Here is an 18,911-nt window from a genome sequence, read left to right as displayed (position 1 = left end):
CCTGTCAACAAAAATGATATCCTTTCCCATAGCAATTTCATAAGAGAATAAGTAAATAACCTTGTCTTTGCTTAATTCATTTGGGTAGGGTTCTTTGCATCGAAAATAAGAGACTACTCCCTCGCTCTCATGCTTGTAAATTCCCACATTCTCATTATAGGTAGAGACCCTGGTTGTTTTTTTATCATACATAAAAAGAGCTCCAGGTCGATCAATTTTTGGAGGCGGCTCTTGAGCCTCTGAGACCATTTTTCCTTTTGCCACATTATCTCCATATCTGTTGTAATCCTCAGGGTTACTAACTATCAGATAGTGGTTCCCCTTTTCGTCTCGGAATCTATCTCCATCATCATAGAGTCGAATTATCTCCAGTCTCTGAGAAGGTCTTTCTTCTATACAAATACACTTGCGTCCCCGATAGTCAGAATAAACTAGGGCTCCCCTAGAGTTTGTTCCTTCTAAGAAGATTATAGTGAACTTGGCATCGTTCAAAGGGTTTTTGGAGGTACTTCCTCCTATCATTGGCCCTTCATCAGAGAAACCTCCTGGCTGTTGACTAGCCATCATGAAGAAGGACTTATCTGATGAAGTGTCAGTATCACTACCCTCCTCAATGATCGGTGCCAATCGATCTAGCCTTGCCTGAGTTACACTCTCCTCAGCGGACACTAAGCTACCTTGATCACCTGCCACCTTTTGGTCTCTAGGAATATGTCTTCCTGATCTTAAATTCATCAAACTTAGCAATGCAATTTATCACAAATCCAACCACTCACCTGGCAAGGGATCAGTTTCTGCAGAACTTCTTGCCTTGCCGCCGCTGAATATACCCATACACAAGCGTTTAATTTCGGCAATCGAATCAAAGCATTTAACCGCGCTAGAGGTGGTCTTAGTAATGATTGGTATAATTGGAGGGTTAACCTCAACCACTACTGTACTCTATACACCTTGGATGTTCTTGATTAGGTCTGCTAATTTGGAACTGTACTTTACCCGAGTGTTTGTCAGTTTAGAGGTAAAGTCTTAATTCCATCTTTGCTCCATCAAAAGGTCAAACAAGGTCCAATTTCACTTCTGAAAGAAGTTTTGGAACTCTTAAGTCAATTGGAACATCACTCTATGTCCACAGTCAGATTTTGACTTCAATATCATGCGTTAGACATACAATGCGTAGGATGTCTAACTGCTCAAAATTGCTCCAAATTCAAACCACAGACTCCTCTTAAGGTGCTGATCACTCTGGTATGCTCACAGTTGGATTTGGAGTGCTAAATCATTGTGAACACATCCTACACGTAGGATATCTAAATGCTCTGTTTGACTCCAAACTTGAGCCACAACTTTCCCTTGATGTCAGCAACCCAATGCTATGCTTATATTTTAGTTTGGATTTCAAAAGACCCAAAAACTAGCTGTTCTAGCCTTTTTCAGTAAAAAATGCTAAAGTCTGTTTAAAACCCAATTTTCTCACCCAATTCAGATGAAACCTTTCTCATGCACTCAATAAATCATGTAGATCATGCTCATGAAGACATCCTATGGTTTTTGTCTTAAAATAATGCCTTGGCACAATTTGGGTAGGATGTCTGGAAATTCCTTTCTTTTGGCCTTATCCTGTCAAGATATGACCAAGTTCCCCCTTCCAAGTGAATATAGGGTAATTGCTACCTTCTAAACACATTGGTCAACTCAGATTTTCAAAATTCTCACCAGAACACCTTGTAGACATACTACACGTAGGATGTCTACTGCTCCTTTTTTCAGACTAAAGTGCTACTTTGCCTTCCCTATGCTCTCAGCAAGTGCCAATATGCCTTACAAGTGCAAAAATATGCAAATTTCTCTCAATTTAAACCTTTTCTGAACTTTTACGTTTTCTGAGTCCGCCTTTTAGCTTTTCGGCAATCCAATAAGGGAAAAACACTCAAGTCTATATGTTACTAGGGTGTAACCCACCCTCTGAACACACAGGTGAGCTCAGTTTCCCCAAGTTCCTTGCCAAAAACCCCATGGAGACAGGCTACACGTAGGATGTCTACTATCTTAAAATTTATTTTTTTTCTGACAGAAGTATTCCCTATGCTCTGTATACCTCTCGACAATACTCCTAAAAAAATTTGGACTCTAAAAAAGCTTCCAAACACAAGTTTCCGTTCTTTCCTACTTAGCGTTTTCTACTTTCTGATGAGCCTATCAGCAAATAAGACATTCATAAGATGCTCTAGATCAGCAATCATGATATCCTACTTACACTACTCCTACTCATCACGTGAGATGGTGATTTTTAGTGCTTCGGTTGCTTCTTGGCCTCGTACGGACTCTTAAGCTCACCTAACACCGCATCTACCACCCTAACTCCTACTCTCCACACCACAACTTAACTAATACCTAAAAATACCTATGTCAGAAAATCTAGGCCAGGCACACGCTCCCTAGACTCCTCCTAAGACCCAGAGAGTCCACCACCCTCTGATCCAAGCCAGAGAATCCCTACCCTCAAGGACTAGTCTCGGTCACCTACCTAGGGTTTTCGTCCCCGTAAGCGGTGCCAATGTTGGCGGATACGCCGCGACGGACGTCAGCACAGCGAGAACTCACCTAACAAGATTTGTCAGCTAAGGACGAAGCTCGACCCCTAGGCACGTGGAAGCAAGCATAGGGTGTCAACCTACACTCGACCGACTATTGACTACTTCCTACAGAGGTCTCTACCCAATGTCTAAGTTACAGCCTTCAAGAGTACACAAGAGGAGATTTCTACAATGCTTTCAAGAGCCAAATACCCATCAAACGTTCTTGAAATGCTACGGAACTTGAGGGAAATCCTATTAACACCAATAGGTCGCTCTCCCTAAGGTCCGTGACCCAAAACCCCAACCCTAAACACCAGATGCAGAATCACGTAGGATGTCTGGTCGAAATTTATAGGTTGCACTTACTAAGAATCTCTCAAGAAATTTGTCTCAACATTGTTGTCAGTTGATGGGCATCAAGTGAAGACGTGTTATTCTTCACTAATTGTACATGTTGTATAGAACACCCTCCCATGTTAGCCATCAAGCGGGAGAATGTTGGGTTGTTGATGACCATGTAGCTTGGACGTCCATCACTAACTTATGTTTTTTAATCTTTAATTGTACATATATACAATTATGAGCCACACACACAAGCTAATGTGCTATTGTGTGCTACACAGAAGAAGAGGGGTTTCTCTCTCTCTCTCTCTCTCTCTCTCTCTCTCTCTCTCTCTCTCTCTCTCTCTCTCTCTCATGTGTGTTCGCTTTTCCACTTCTCTTCACTTTTTCCCCTTCTCTCAAAGGAGAAGGAATTTGACTTCTTCACTCCACCCCTTACTAGGGATTAAAAGAAATATTAGAGTATCTTAGAAAAAAAGTAGCTTAATGAATGAACCTGTCCTTTTAACCAAACACAATATTAGACTTAATGCCTTGAAATGAGAAATTCTTACATGTTCATGCAAAGTCCATATTTTTCTTGATGGGATTTTAGACATCATCTAGTGCATCTGAAGGTGTATAATTGAGTTTAGGGGATGGTTCACACACAAAGCAAAGGATTTCCAACAGTAAGTTGAGGTAGGCAACACTCATGTAAATATGTGCTCTTTTTAAGGAACCCTCGTTTTCACTCAAAACTATAAACTCTTATTAGTCTCTCCTTAGGGTAGAGTTACATTGATGCTAACATTCCTTGGCTTTTAGTTTTAACATTCAAAATTCTACTTTTTAGTTTTTTCCTTGTTTTGCTTCTTGGTCTCAATACTGAAGATTTTCTTTGCTTTGATACAATTTTGTCTCAACATTTGTTCCTTTTGCTCGCAAAATGTTGTGGTTTGTTTTCTTCTCGACCTCGAAATTCTTTTTTAAAGATCTTTTGTTTCTTATTTTGACTATGTTTTTCTCTTGCTATCTCAACCATCTTATTGAAACCTTGCCATTGTTGCCACTGTAACTTATCCTTTATGCAACCATAAGCTTGTACATAAAACAAACACGCTCTTTTGCTTATTTAAATTAGCAGCCTTCTCACAACTTTTAATTGTTTTTCTTCCAACAAATGAACTTCTTTCTCATAAGATGCATTGGTATCATTAAGAGTTCAATTTCACATTAGATTGATTTTTATTTCTACATTTCATTGGTCATCAAAAAGTCACTCCCTATGTCATAAGAACTACCTATGAAATCCTTCTCAAAAGTGTCAATCTATAACTCAATATCTATAGATGTAACAACTCTTATTGAAACTACTTCCAATTTGTCTTTGTTGTTGAATCTAAAACTGCATGTGGATAGCCCAAGATCTATGCATTGTAAGGAAATCAAAAGGAATTTTTGCTATTTGAGTGGCAGTACACATCTTGGGTTTTGTTCTCCAAAGAAGGCATCTTTACTGCCACAATTACATGTTTTTTCAGACTCCAATTGGGCTAGTTGTTATAACACATGGGTGTCCAATAGTAGTTTCTGTTTCATGTTTATAAGTGAAGACATATGACTGTTTAATAAGCACTATATAATGGCCACTTCTAGTTCTGATGCTAAGTACAAGGTATCCTTCACAATTACTATTGAGTGTGTTTGGCTTAAACATTGTTGGGAAAATAAGAGCAAGGGGCAGCTCTGTAGCAATGTCTCTCAATAGCACTCAAGACACAAATAGAGTACCACAAGCTCTATCAAAATAACTCTCACAACACCACAATTCAAAGGTAGGTGATCCCTTGGGACTTTACAAGCACACGTCCACCCAAAAGACCACCGTGGAAACTAGGAAGTACCTGACCTAGCATGAAATAATATCACATGCCAACCAATGCACTTGAGGAAAAGAGTTTATCCCTTTACCAAAATATTCTTCAAACCCACAATTCTGAAGTGTAGACACACCACAAAACAAGCAAGCTTCCACAACTCACCCTACACCAAACTACCTATGGGCTCCCATATTCGATACCTGTTGGAAAAAGATTGTATTTCCCAAATCACTACTCCACTTTCAAGCCTAAAAATTCTCTAAATTTTCTACAACAATTTTGGAAGAACAAATTCAAATCTATGTACCTTTATGTGAAAAATTGGCACAAACAACAAGCTGCCATGGCATGACCACACGTAGAAAAGGCTAGTTGAGGACAAAAAACTGCATCAAAAAGCATGAAGAGGGTGAACGAATAAAAAACCTGTAAATTTTTTATATTTGGTTGAACTATTTTATTTTTGTACATAGGTTTAAGTTATACACAAGTGAAACTTCAAAAAACTCACTTACGAGCACTCAAGGCAACTCGATAGCTGACATACACTAGCGACTTGCACTACAAGTAGATATGATTTCTAAAGCAAGCTAAAAAAATCCAAATAAGAAATCCCACACACACTTTTGACACTAGGCATCATGTCCATATGTACAAATTTATAAAAAATGGGGTGTTCATAAAAAATATGTGCAACCTAGTTTGCCACACCCCAGCCTGCTAGATCATTCATGATCAATAATAAAAAAGAGAACCTGTAAACAAGGTGATAGAGCCTTCATTCCATCTTCATAATCAGCCACATGATCAAAACAAGCTTCAAATGAAAACTCATCGTCAATCACAGTCATCAATCTTGCAACATATTTCTTCAACCTATAACCATTCACATTGCTTTGTGTGGGATACCATCCAAGTCTGAAAACTGATATGTGCCATTTGGAAACCTATTTAGAACCAAGAAAGGACCTTGCCACTTGATATGAAAATTAGTTTGAAAAGTATTTTTGAGCTTGCTATTGTAACAAAGAATCATATCACCCTTCTTGATGTCTTTGTATTTCATCTTCTCATTTGCCTTTGCTTGATTGTTCTTCACAATAACTGTTCATAATGCTCAAACACAAGTAACATGTCCAATTGTGCACATTGCAAATACAAAAGCTCTCTTTGAGTGCATCATGAGGCTCATATTCGATCTTTAACATCAGCCTCAAAGACGGTATCTCCACTTCCATAGGAAGCAAAGCATCTTTGCCAAAAATTAGGTAGAAAGAAGAGAAATTAGTACCTAATTTGATGGCGGTCTTGTAAGTCTATAGAGCACAAGGTAACTCCAAATCCCAAGTCTTCACATTATTTCTTGTCATATTTGTAAGCATCCTTATGAGTTCTCCATTAAACCTCTTATTCATTCCATTACATTGGGAATAATAGGGAGTAGTAAACTTATGGTGCACATGAAGCTTCCCACATAGATAATCCACCAACTCTCCACTGGAACCTTGATCCTTGTCAAAAAGTAGCTCCGATGGTATGCCAAATTATAGCCAATGTTTTCATATACATTTGGGAAACATCTTTGCTTGTGATTTTATCAACAGCTTTTGCTTTGACCCACCTGGATAGATAGTCAACAACGGTGAGTATGCAACATTTACCTCTAGCTATTATAGAGAAAGGATTTATTGCATCAATTGTCATAAAATATTATTTCTAACTTTACCAAATGATTTTTTCATATTAAACTGATCATCTAATAAGGTAAAAATGGAACAAGAGTTAGGATATAGATATGCGCTTCGAGACCTATCTCAACACAGGGAACCAAAAGGAGAAATGGTTGCCTCTCAATAGGGTCCAAAAGGAGACGGACTACCAAAGAGAAATGTGCAATAAGTGATTCTACATTTACCTCACCAAAGGACCAAGAGGAGACATGGTAAGGAGGTAGTCTATCAAAGAGCAACGTGCATCTAGTGGAGCTTAAAGGACCTTAGGGTTAGCTTCATTAAAGAGCTCCAAATGTTAGTATTAAAAAGACCTTTGACCTTAGGCACGCTAGGGATGACCTTGAGGTGGGAATCCTACCCAAGCACGAGGTGCTTGCTAACTAAAGTGCTTAAAGTGTTTGTAGGAACCTTTCTCAAGCTTGAGGTGCTTCTCCTGCTTAAATGACTAAGGTTCTTGAAGTGTTCAATTCAAACATAAACTCTCAAGAGGCATAAACGGTTTCCATGCTTAAATGACTAGGTGCTTAAAGTGTTCAATTCAAACCTGATATCTTAAGAAGCATAAAGACACGTGTCAAGATTCTCCCTATGTGGCCCTCATGATGTTCTTGAATCTTATTGGATAGGCTTTGAAGGGGTCCAATGAGAATTTAGATACATAAAAATAAATAATTAAGCTTTCTCTCTCAAAGAGGAAAAAGAGGACACATGTCCAAATGATATAATTCAATAAAACAAGAGAGAGAGAGAGAGAGAGAGAGAGAGAGAGAGAGAGAGAGGTGTGGACCAAGCATGGGAGGGGGTATACACTCCCACACACACACACACACACACACACAGAGAGAGTATATTGAACACATGACACTTAATCAACACTCCGTGATAGCGTACACACACATATGCACACATGTACACATACACATATGCACACAAAAAATAACACCACTTTGGTTTTACATAAAAATAATAACCACATTTGTGTAACTATTGATGGCAAGCAAGAATACAGGCATACGGCTAGAATGAGCATCACTCAGGACATATTTAAGCTACAACAGATGGGATTTTAAATTCACACACACACACACACACACTCATTGTGTGGAGTGCAAAGTGCAAGAGCTCCATCTCCTTCTCCAAGCTTGTTGAGAAGTTGAGAGCCCTCACCAACACTTGGCTATGGAATGCAAATCCAACCAAGAGACATGTTTCAATGCTTAAAATTTCCATCTTCATCCTCATTACTATGCTATTATGCTATGCTAAGTAAGAGCAATGATGAGGCCTTGGGACTGACGCTTGGGATAGTTAATGTTTTTTGCAAAGTTTATGATATGCTTGTGATGCATGAATCTTTCCATCTTCATTGCATCACCTAGGTCACAAGGAACACAAAGATTGTATTGTATCAAGTCTCTCTTGATGGGAGAATCTATAATACAAATGCATTTTGGAGGGGCGACCGGCTCCAAGTAAGTCTAGTCCTCAACAAATGTCATGTTTTCTAATACACTCTCTCTTGCAAAAGTATTGTTCATGCCAAGTTAATTAAGTACTATGTTTATGTTGCTACCCTCAATTAAGTTCTCAAAGTAATCTCACAAAATTGCTCACTCTAATTCTCTTAATTTCGCTATTCTCAAAGTTCATAGGCCATTTCCACTACATTGGTATCAGAGCATTTGGTTTCTATTTTCTTGTTTAAGAAGAGAGGTCTTTAATTAGCCTATTAATGGCTAATTTTGTTGATTATATTAGGTCAAGTGGGACAGGGATCTATTATCGATTTTGTTGAGCCCACTATGTGGGATATGGTACACACCTCAAGAGCTTTGGTCTTAATAATGGTGTCTTTTTAGACTAGCTTACGGCTTTACCATTATTGAGCCATAAAAAGTCCGAAAGGAGCTAGCCCTCAGCAATTCTGCTATGTTAGACCCACCCCACTACTCTCTATAATTAACCAATTTGAGACGTGGTGTAGATACTTAAGTGCTTATTTTCAAAGGCTAAGAGGAGTAGCAACTAAGGTTTTGAATTGCCAAAGAATACACTAAGTAAACACATAAGCATAAATAGCATGGATGGCAATAACCAAGAGAGTAGAATGAACATTGATAACTTTGATTTTGCACATGAAGGTGCTAATGATGATTCCGTCATGTTTATCAATTATCTTTGTTACTAGGTTGCATCAAGCTACTTGGCAAGCCAAAGTTACTCAACAACTTCGTTCTTATGGAATTTCCCTTCCTCTCCAAGAGGAGAGGAAGGGAAATTTCCCTTCTCTCTCCAAGAGGAGAGAGAGCTTAGGAGGCCTCTTGATGAGACCCCCAAAAGAAGATTCTCTCCCATACGAGAGGAGGAATCCAAAGAGCAAGAAAGTAATGAATTCCTAAGTTCCTCTGAGGATATGGTCCACGAAGACGGTGGTTTAGACGATCGCAACTCCTCCCATGAGGAAACGGTCAACACACAATCTTTCTTCTTGTCACCCCAACAGGGATGACAGGAAACAAAGGAAGAAAAGGTCAAGAAATAGGTCACCCTCTTCTCCTTCTTCTTCACCTTCCTCCTCTTCCTCTGAAAGCTATGGCTATTCTCTTAGAGAATACAAGAGGGGAGGACATCACAAATCATACCTTGCATGGCAAAGATCACAAAAGCTCAAGAAGTTCAAAGAAGGAGGAAAGAGTATCTCTTTTCTCACCTATGATAGCACATTTGGTGCCACCAAAAAATTATTGGCCTTCATCCAACAATTTGATGCTTCACGGAGTCCTCCAAGCTACACCATGTAGCTATGCACTTCTAGAAGTCTGCTCGTCAATGGTAGGCTAGCCTTTGTGGAAACAGCAAGGCCCTAAAGACATGGAAAACTCTACAAGTTTCCATCATGAAGAAACTCCTTGCAAGTGATGCAAAGGGCAAAGTTCTTACCGAATGGCGGAGCTTGAAGCTGCTCTTCAACGAGTCTATCCACAAATATGTAGACAAGTTTTGGGATTTACATCTCAAAGTTACAGTATTTCAAATGATAGATTTTGCCAAACAAAAGCAACAATTTTGTGTGAGATTACCTGAAGAAATGGCCGAGTATGTCAATTCAGAATGGCCTAGCACTATCACTGAAGTCATCCACCACACTATGGTTGCTTCAAGAATCAATTTCCAACAAGGGGCAAGAAGAAATTTCAAGCCCATAGAAAACAAGGATTGAAATGAATCTAAAGGGAAGAGCAATGCTCAAAACTCTACCCAAGGCAACATCAACACCAACAACAATAAGGCCAAGGAGAAAGGAGCTTATAAAGGTAAAAATAATATCTCTCCCGAAGAATTAGAGACCTTTTGTAAAGACCATAAATGCTTTAAGTGTGGGGAGCAAGGACATGGTTATCGTTCTTGCCCCAAAAGAAATGTATGCAATGACACTCCTAGAGCTTCCATGGTTGAAGCTCCAAAAGAGGATACTCATTGCAAAGGCTCATCCCTCTCCTATGCTTGGGGAAAGGTAAGGGAGCATGATGCCCTTATTATCTTTGACCGTGGCTCTACTCACAACTTCATATCAACGGAGTTTGCCACTAAGCTGGGCATTAAAGCTTTTGAGATGGGAGATACTATAACTTTTGATGCAGCTTTCAAGGGACATCAAGCCTCCTTTACTCCCTTGATTGGAAAGTTGAGGCTTCGTGTTCAAAGCTACGTCAACAAAGAAGAGTTTTTTGTGTCTCCTCTCCAACATGAGGATGTTATCCTAGGGGCACTATGATTCAACCGCATGGTTGCCAACATGAAGTTCCCTGAAAGGAGAATCTACTTCACCTACAGGGAAAAGAGCATGTACATAGATACTAATGAGTCAGGGAACACCATATCCCTGGTAAATACACTTGCTTTTGATAAGTTAATGAAAAGAACTATTTTTGCGTATATGATTTTAGCTAGAGAATATGTACATGATTCTAATGTTTTCACAAGTAGCAATAAAGGGAATCAAGAGGAATTAGAGTTGTCTAATTTGCTAAATGGATGATTCCAAGATGATGACATCCAAGTGAGCTACCTCCAAAATGAGGGGATGATGACCATGCAATAAATCTTCTACTAGAAAGCTCAGCGCCTAATAAAACTCCTTATTGAGTTTCAAAAGCTCAACAAGAGGAGATCATGAGGCAAGTGCATGAATTGGTGGGAAAAGGCATGGTGAGGCCTAGCTCCTCTCCATTCTGTTCACCAATACTTTTAGTGCAAAAGAAAGATGGCACATATTACATGTGTGTTGACTAAAGAGCACTAAATATTTAAAAAAAAAGCTTTCCCGTGCTGTGGGTAGAAGATCTATTTGATAAGTTACCAGTTTCCGCTTGAAAAAGGCTCTAGCTGTATTCAAACTCATGATGGACAAAAATCTTCAGGCCACTCAAATTCTCTTGAGGAGTACAAGTGACACCTCCAGGTAATCTTTTGAGTTGTGAGAGAGAATAAGCTTTTTATTGATCAAAAGAAAAGTGAATTTTTCCTACAAGAAATATTTACGTCACATTATCTCTCAAGATGGTATCCGTATGGATCCATCAAAGTTGGAGGTAATAAAAGCATGGCCTAATCCAAGGAATCGACATGAACTAAGAAGCTTTTTGGTATGTGTGCATACTATAGACGCTTCATAGAAAAATTTTCTCAAATAGCAGGACCATTACATGACTTAACAAAGAAGAACGTTAAGTATTCATTGACTGCTAAGGAGCAAAATGCTTTTGACAAGCTCAAAGAGAAAATCATGTACATATTCTCTAGCTAAAATCATATACGCAAAATTTTTCTATGAAGCGTCTATAGTATGCACACATATACCATGATTTTAGCTAGAGAATATGTACATGATCCTCATGGTTCCGGATCTCTCAAAGCCATTTGAGAGATCCAATGTGATGCTTGTGGTGATTGGCTCAGAGCAATTTTTCTTCAAGAAGGGCATGCCATGCATATAAGCCAAAGGCTCAATTCCGATGAATGGGTCTTGGGCATATACGAAAAATATCTTTTAGCTGTTCTACATGGAAGCACTATCTTTGGAGGCTCCATTCATCCTACGAATGGATCAGAGAGCCTCAAAAACTTTATGATGCAAACCAAGCTCTCCGACAAACAATTGAGGTGGGAAAATTTTCTTTCGCAATTTAAATTTCATATTACTCACACTCCTGGCAAGCACAATCAAGTGGTCGATGCACTTTCACGGTGGCCAAGGGTAAATGTGGTGTCTATAGCAACTCACAATGATCCATATTTTATGGTAGATGAGTGTGCTACTATCTGAGACCTTAAGTACGTCACTACAGCCTTTGCATTAGGGAAGAAAAAAAGAAACCATTCACCTTGGAGGATGGTTACCTTCCAAACAACAATAGGCTATGTGTTACTCACCCGTACAATAAGAAAGTCATCTATGAATCCCATGCTTCTCATTATGCGAGGCAAAGAAGGATTCCATAATCTACTCTTCGAGGAGTAAAAATGTATTTTTGTTGGCCTACCATGAAGAATATGTTTCAAAATGCATGGTATGCCAAAAGTCAAAATTTGACCGAGAGAAGCAACTTGGATTGTTTGAGTCAACAGGCTTAGCAAGAAAACACACTCTATGCCCATCAAAAAGACTATTAAGGCACATCAAACAGCAACCGTCTTCAGGTCTCAAATTTTCAACTACTCGTGTCGGACAAAAATCCTAGAATGACCAATAATTTTTGGAAGGGTCTCTTTTGAGAATCTAGGAATTAGATTAAATTTCTCTTTTGGCCTATCCACAAACGGATGACCAAAGTGAAATAACTAATCTAACAATTCTTGATCTACTAAAAGCCTATGGCATAAAAGTAGATCAACGTTCTCAATGAGAGAAGTACCCACCTCTTTTAGAGTATACGTACAATGACATTGTACATACTTCTATGGGAAAATTACCTTTCAAAGATAAAGAGGAAAGATCCAAAAGTCCCTTACTACTTAAACTATATGGGAAGATCTTCGCTGCTGGTGAATATAGCTGAGACTTACAAGAATCTTTTCCAAAGATTAAAAAGGTTATATCTATCTCACAAAGGCAAAAAGGGTTGTTGCTAATAATCACAGAAGAGCCTTAGCCTTTAAGAAAAATGATTGCGTCTTGATAAACTTTCTCAAGTCTCATCTAAGGCATACTACATGCAATAATCCTACGAGCCACCAAGAGTATTATGCTAAACTGGCAAAAAGATACTATGGTTCTTTTTATAAAAAAAATTAGCCAATCAATGAGATGGCTTATTAATTAAAGTTTCCCAACCATTGGCTCATTCACAATGCTAACCATGTGAGCCTACTCGAGCCTTACAAAGGAGAGCCACCAAAAGAACCAATAATGGAGGATCCACCAGAGATCGCAGATCAAGAAGAGGTGTTGCAATCTGAATTGACTCTTTGACACGAAGACAAGGTACTAAGAAATGGTAATGTTATCCCATAATATCTTGTTAAGTTTAAGAATTATCCTTTTAAAGATGCTAGATGGATGCAAGGAATCTAGCTTAAGGATCATATAAACCTTGTCAATGCTTACAATGCTACACTAGAGTAAGCAAATGAAAATGGATTTTAAATTAACAATGTTTTTGTCTTATAAGACTCAATCTGTTTCTTTTATTGCGCACAAAATTTAAGAAGTATGCATGCTTAGGATCATGTTTGTGCTAACGACCTCTCCCAAACACCAAGTAGACCTTGTCACTCTACATTGGAAGTATGATATGGATTAAAGAACAGACATGCTTGCGGTAGCTAAATCTCCCAAGCACCAAATGGATTAGTCATACATTTTGGAATGATGTCACAGGGTAAAAAGGGATCCTCTACCCGCTAAGAAGCATGGACTAATGACTATGACTATGACTATGATTTCAAGAGAGAGGTAATGTCATAAAATATAATATCTAACTTAACCAAATGATTTTCTCATATTAAACTGATCATTTAATAAGGGAAGATAAAAGGGGAATAAGAGTTAGGATATAGATATGTGCTTCTAGATCTATCTCAATAGTGGGCCAAAAGGAGAAATGGATGCATCCAATAGGAGTCCAAAAAGAGACGGTCTACCAAACAGAAATGTGCAATAAGTGCTTCTAGATTTACCTCAACAAGGGACCAAAAGGAGATATAGTTACTTCTCAATAGGGGTCCAAACGTAGGTAGTCTATCAAAGAGCAGCGTGCATCTAATGGTGCTTAAAAGACCTTAGGGTTAGCTTCATTAAAGACCTCCAAAGGTTAGTGTTAAAAAGTCCTTTGACCTTAGGCAAGCTAGGACTGACCTTGAGGTGGGAATCCAACTCAAGCATGAGGTGTTTGTCATGCTTGCTAACTAAAGTGCTTAAAGTTTTTGTGGGAACCTTTCCCAAACTTGAGGTGCTTATCATGCTTAAATGACTAAGGTTGTTGAAGTTTTCAGTTCAAACATAAACTCTCAAGAGGCATAGACGGTTTCCATGCTTAAATGACTAGATGCTTGAAGTGTTCAATTCAAACATGATATCTTAAGAAGCATAAAAGACATATGTCAAGATCCTCCCCATGTGGCCCTCATGATGTGCTTAAATTCTACTAGATAGGCTTTGAAGGGGTCCAATGAGAATTTAGATGCATAAAAATAAATAATTAAGCTATTTCTCTCAAAGAGGAAAAAGAGGACACATGTCCAAATGATATAATTAAATAATACGAAAGAGAGAGAGAGAGAGAGAGAGAGAGAGAGAGGGAGAGAGAGAGAGAGAGAGACCAAGCATGAGAGTGGGTATACTCTCCCCCACACACACACACACACACACATACTGTCATTGTGTGGAGTGCAAAGTGCAAGAGCTCCATCTCCTTCTCCAAGCTTGTTGAGAAGTTGAGAGCCTACACCAACACTATTGGCTATGGAATGCAAGTCCAACCAAGAGACATGCTTTAATGCTTAAGCTTTCCATATTCTTCATCTTCATTACTATGCTATTATGCTATGCTAAGCAAGAAGAGTGATGATAAGTGAGAAACTATTTCTTTCTCCTATGGATGATTCTTCTTCATCTTCCCTACCCTCATTCCCCGCTAGCTCTCTCCACCTTCGAAGGTGTTTGAGGCCTTAGGACTGAGGCTTGGGATAGTTAATGCTTTTTGAAAATTTTATGTTATGCTTGTGATGCATGAAGCTTTCCATCTTCATTGCATCACCTAGGTCGCAAGAAACACAAAGATTGTATTGTATCGAGTCTCTCTTCATGGGAGAATCTATAATACAAACGCCTTTGCAAGGGGGACCGGCTCTAAGTAAATCCGGTCCTAAACTATTGTCATGTTCTCTAATACTCTCTCTCTTGCAAAAGTATTGTTCATGCCAAGTTAATTAAGTACTATGTTTATGTTTCTACCCTCAATTAAGTTCACCCTCTATTTTCTCAAAGTAATCTCACAAAAATGCTCACTCTAATTCTCTTAATTCTGCTATTCTTAAAGTTCATAGGCCATTCCATTACATCAATACCCCACTTCTCAAACACATCATATGCCACAATGGCACCTCTAAATTCTGATTTGAAAACCCTAGTTGCCATGCTTTGGCATTCTTCACAAGACCTGCACCAATGATGAACGTCATGTTGGATGCTTGGCCACATATACCCCTCCTGCAAGATTTTATGCAAAGTGATATTTGAAGAAAAATGACCACCACAAGAACCCTCATGATCCTCTAAAATCCTGTAAATTTCCTCTTTCTTCTCATCACAAGATCAGAAGGCATCACTAAGCAACACATATCTTTTGGCACGACAAAGGAAGGCATACTTCTATGATTTCTCCAATTTTGATTGAAGCATACTTGTTTGTAGAAACTCTTCTTCCCTCTCCAAAGCTTCCCTTCCCAAATAAAGAGGAGAATTAGCCCTTATTACGTACAATTGACCACTTGAAGCTTGTGTTGTACCATGTGCTTCTTCATTCTGAGATATGTACACATGCCTTAAACTCCAAGCTTCAAAACACTTACGCAAAATCTTCAATTGAAAACACATATGTTTCATCCTTGGATTCCTAATTTAACACACCCCAAGTACTTGCTTAACCACCAAAAGGGCATCACCTCTTACCCTCACATGACGGATGTCGAGCTCAAGGAAAACGTATAGTCCTTTGTCACAAAATCTAATATCTAACCAACCCAAATGATTTCTCATATTAAACTAATCATTCAATGTGGGAGGAAAAACGGGAACAAGGGTTAGAATATAGACATGTGCTTACAGATCTATCTCACCATGGGGCCAATGGTAAAGGCATCCAAATGAGAGATGGTCTGTCAAAGAGAAAGGTTACCCAATGGAGCTTAAAAGACATTAAGGTTAGCTTCATTCAAGACCTCCAAGGGTTAGTGTTAAAAGTCCTTTGACCTTAGGTAAGCTAGGGTTGTGCTTGAGGTGGGAACCCAGCCCAAGCTTGAGGTGCTTGTCGTGCCTGATGATTGAGATGCTTGAGATGCTTGAATTGCTTAATGATTGAGATGCTTGAGGTGCTTGTCATGCTTGAGATTCTAGGGTGGTACTTAAGATGGGAACCCAACCCAAGCTTGAGGGGCTTAAGGGCTGAGCTTGTGGTGAGAATTGGGCCCAAGGTTGAGGGGCTTGAGGTGTCACAAAATTCAACACATATCCCTACAAGGAGGGGGGTGAGCCATGCAAGTAGGGGGGGGGGGGGGGGGGGGGGGGGGGGGGTGGTTTCTTGACCACTCTCTCTCCCAAAGGGCACCTCTTGCTCAAGAGGCAAGTAGGACACATGTCAAGCCCCTAGCTAGGTTACCCTCAAGGAGTGTCCAAAGCCTATTGGTTGGCCTCACAAGGGGTCCAATGACAATTAGGTAGATTTAATTAATTTTTTTTGCATTTATCAAGTCCTCTCTCTCAAAGGGGAAAGGGGGACACTGGTCCCAAGACTACCCTTGTTGCTTGTAATGCATCCTGCATGTGATTGGCTAGCCTTCCAGGGGTCCAATGAGCTTCAAGATTGAGCTACAAGGGGGGGGTCGACCAAAGCAAGAAGGGGGCTAGCTTGGGGGGTATACTCTCACACACACTCACACACAATGTGTGAAGTGCAAAGTGCAAGAGCTTCATCTCCTTCTACAAGCTAGTAGAGAAGTTGAGAGCCTACACCAACACTCTTGGCTATGGAATGAAAATCCAACCAAGGGCCATGCTTCAATGCTTCAGCTTGACATCTTCTCCATCTTCATTATTATGCTATTAAGTATGCTAGTAAGAAGAGTGATCATAAGTGAGGAACTACTTCTTTCTCCTATGGAATGTTTCTTCTTCCTCTTCCCTACCCTCATTCCCCTATAGCTCTCTCCACCTTCAAAGGTGTTTGAGGCCTTGGGACTGAGGCTTGGGATAGTTAATGCTTTTTGCAAATTTTATGTTATTTTCGGGATGCATGAATCTTTCTTCATTGCATCACCTAGGTCACAAGGAAATAAAAGATTGTATTGTACCAAGTCTCTCTTGATGGGAGAATACATAATACAAATGCCTAGTGGACGGGAGACCGGCTCCACATAAATTAGGTCCTCAATAGTTGTCATGTTCTCTCTCTCTCTCTCTCTCTCTCTCTCTCTCTCTCTCTCTCAAATATTATTCATGCCAATTTAACTAAATACTATGTTATGTTGCTACCATCAATTAAGTTCACCCTCTATGCTCAAAATGTAATCTCATAAAAATGCTTCAACTAATTTCCGCTACTCTCAAAGTTCATAGGCCATTTTCATTACATTGGTATCAAAGAATTTGGTTTCTCTTTTCTTGCTTAAGAAGAGAGGTCCTTAAGTAGCCTATTAATGATTGATTTTGTTAATTATATTAGGGTAAGTGGCACTGTTAACTATTGTCGGTTTTGTTGAGCCCCCTATGTGGGATATGGTGCACACCATGGGAGCTTTGCTCTTAATACTGGAGTCTTTTTAGACTTGCCTACAGATTTACCATTATTGAGCCATAAGAAGCCCGAAAAGAGCTAGCCCTCGGTAATTTTGCAATATAAGACCCACTCTACTACTCTCAATAATTAACCAATTCAAGCGGTGGATTTAGATACTGATAGCCGTTTTTTCGGCTTTCCATAATTGCCATAGTAAGATACCTCACCCTATCAAATCACTCAAACATTTTGGTTATCCCTACCATTTCATTGTACATAGGCGTGTGTGAGTTAGGGGACTTTCTCCATATTTTCTTAAAAACCCTCAATTAGCTAGTCACTGGGCTAGTTGAGCCAAAAAACTAAATAAAATATATTATGGTCCATTTGTGTGTAAATATTTCATTGAATATAGGGTCTAAATAAAAGGAATTTTCATAATTATTTTGGTATTTATTTAAATATTTATACTTAGGTGTGTGTTATTTATGCTATGTACATTGACTCACCATTACCATATTTTTACTTACCATTTTTCATACTCTTTATTCCATATAAAAATAATTTCATCCAAGATTCTCTTATTTTTGGTGTAACTCCATCCCAAAAAAAATCCAAAAAAACTAGTTTATTTATGTGTATATTTTTTCACTATTGTCATTTTTCCTTCCTACATCTATTCTCTATTAGTCTCATAAATTAGACCACCAAAAATATTCATCTTTTTATGGTAGACTTATAATGAGAGAGATTTATTTTGACCCCTTTATATTTTTTCCACCTATATTATTTATATTTGACTTATAGATATCTTTTTAGACCCCTCAATATTTGATTTTCTTAGTTGTACTATTCACTTATATCATGATCTCAACAATATCTTCGATTATAGACCTAACAAATAAGGTCAAGGGTATGTGGCATGCATGCATGCATCATGGGGAGCTCACTCTTGGAGGTATTCAAAAGAATCATCCAAAGAAGGACCTCACAAGGACCTTGTGCAGTGGAAAAAACAGTCGGTTTTGCTGAATTTTTAAAGATCACATGCTCCCTGAATTTGAAAAGGTGATACAAACAAAAGTTGTAGCTCATGAGCTGAACTTTCACCTCAACTTTTTTTATATTTTTTTGAGCTACGAGCTGTGAGCTATGATTTTATTGGTGGACCCCAATTTGCCCATGCTATGCAGCCACACTCCCTCTTCCACTTAATCATTTTCCTCTTTCACACACACTCTTCCCTCTCCTTCCCACTCCCAAACCTGCAACTCCCATGTCCTAATTCACCCTCTTCACCATTGCCACTTCTCTCACACCTCCATAGCCTTCATCCTCCATTTCTACACCCTAGGTGTCCCCCTTTCTCTCTACATATATGTCCATATTACCATACTCTCTTCA

The sequence above is a fragment of the Adiantum capillus-veneris genome, chromosome 15, assembly GCF_014529385.1.
Source record: "Adiantum capillus-veneris isolate H3 chromosome 15, ASM1452938v2, whole genome shotgun sequence".
In the NCBI taxonomy this organism is placed as follows: domain Eukaryota; kingdom Viridiplantae; phylum Streptophyta; class Polypodiopsida; order Polypodiales; family Pteridaceae; genus Adiantum; species Adiantum capillus-veneris.
The sequence above is the reverse complement of the archived record's forward strand: the minus strand, read 5'-3'. Positions refer to the sequence as shown.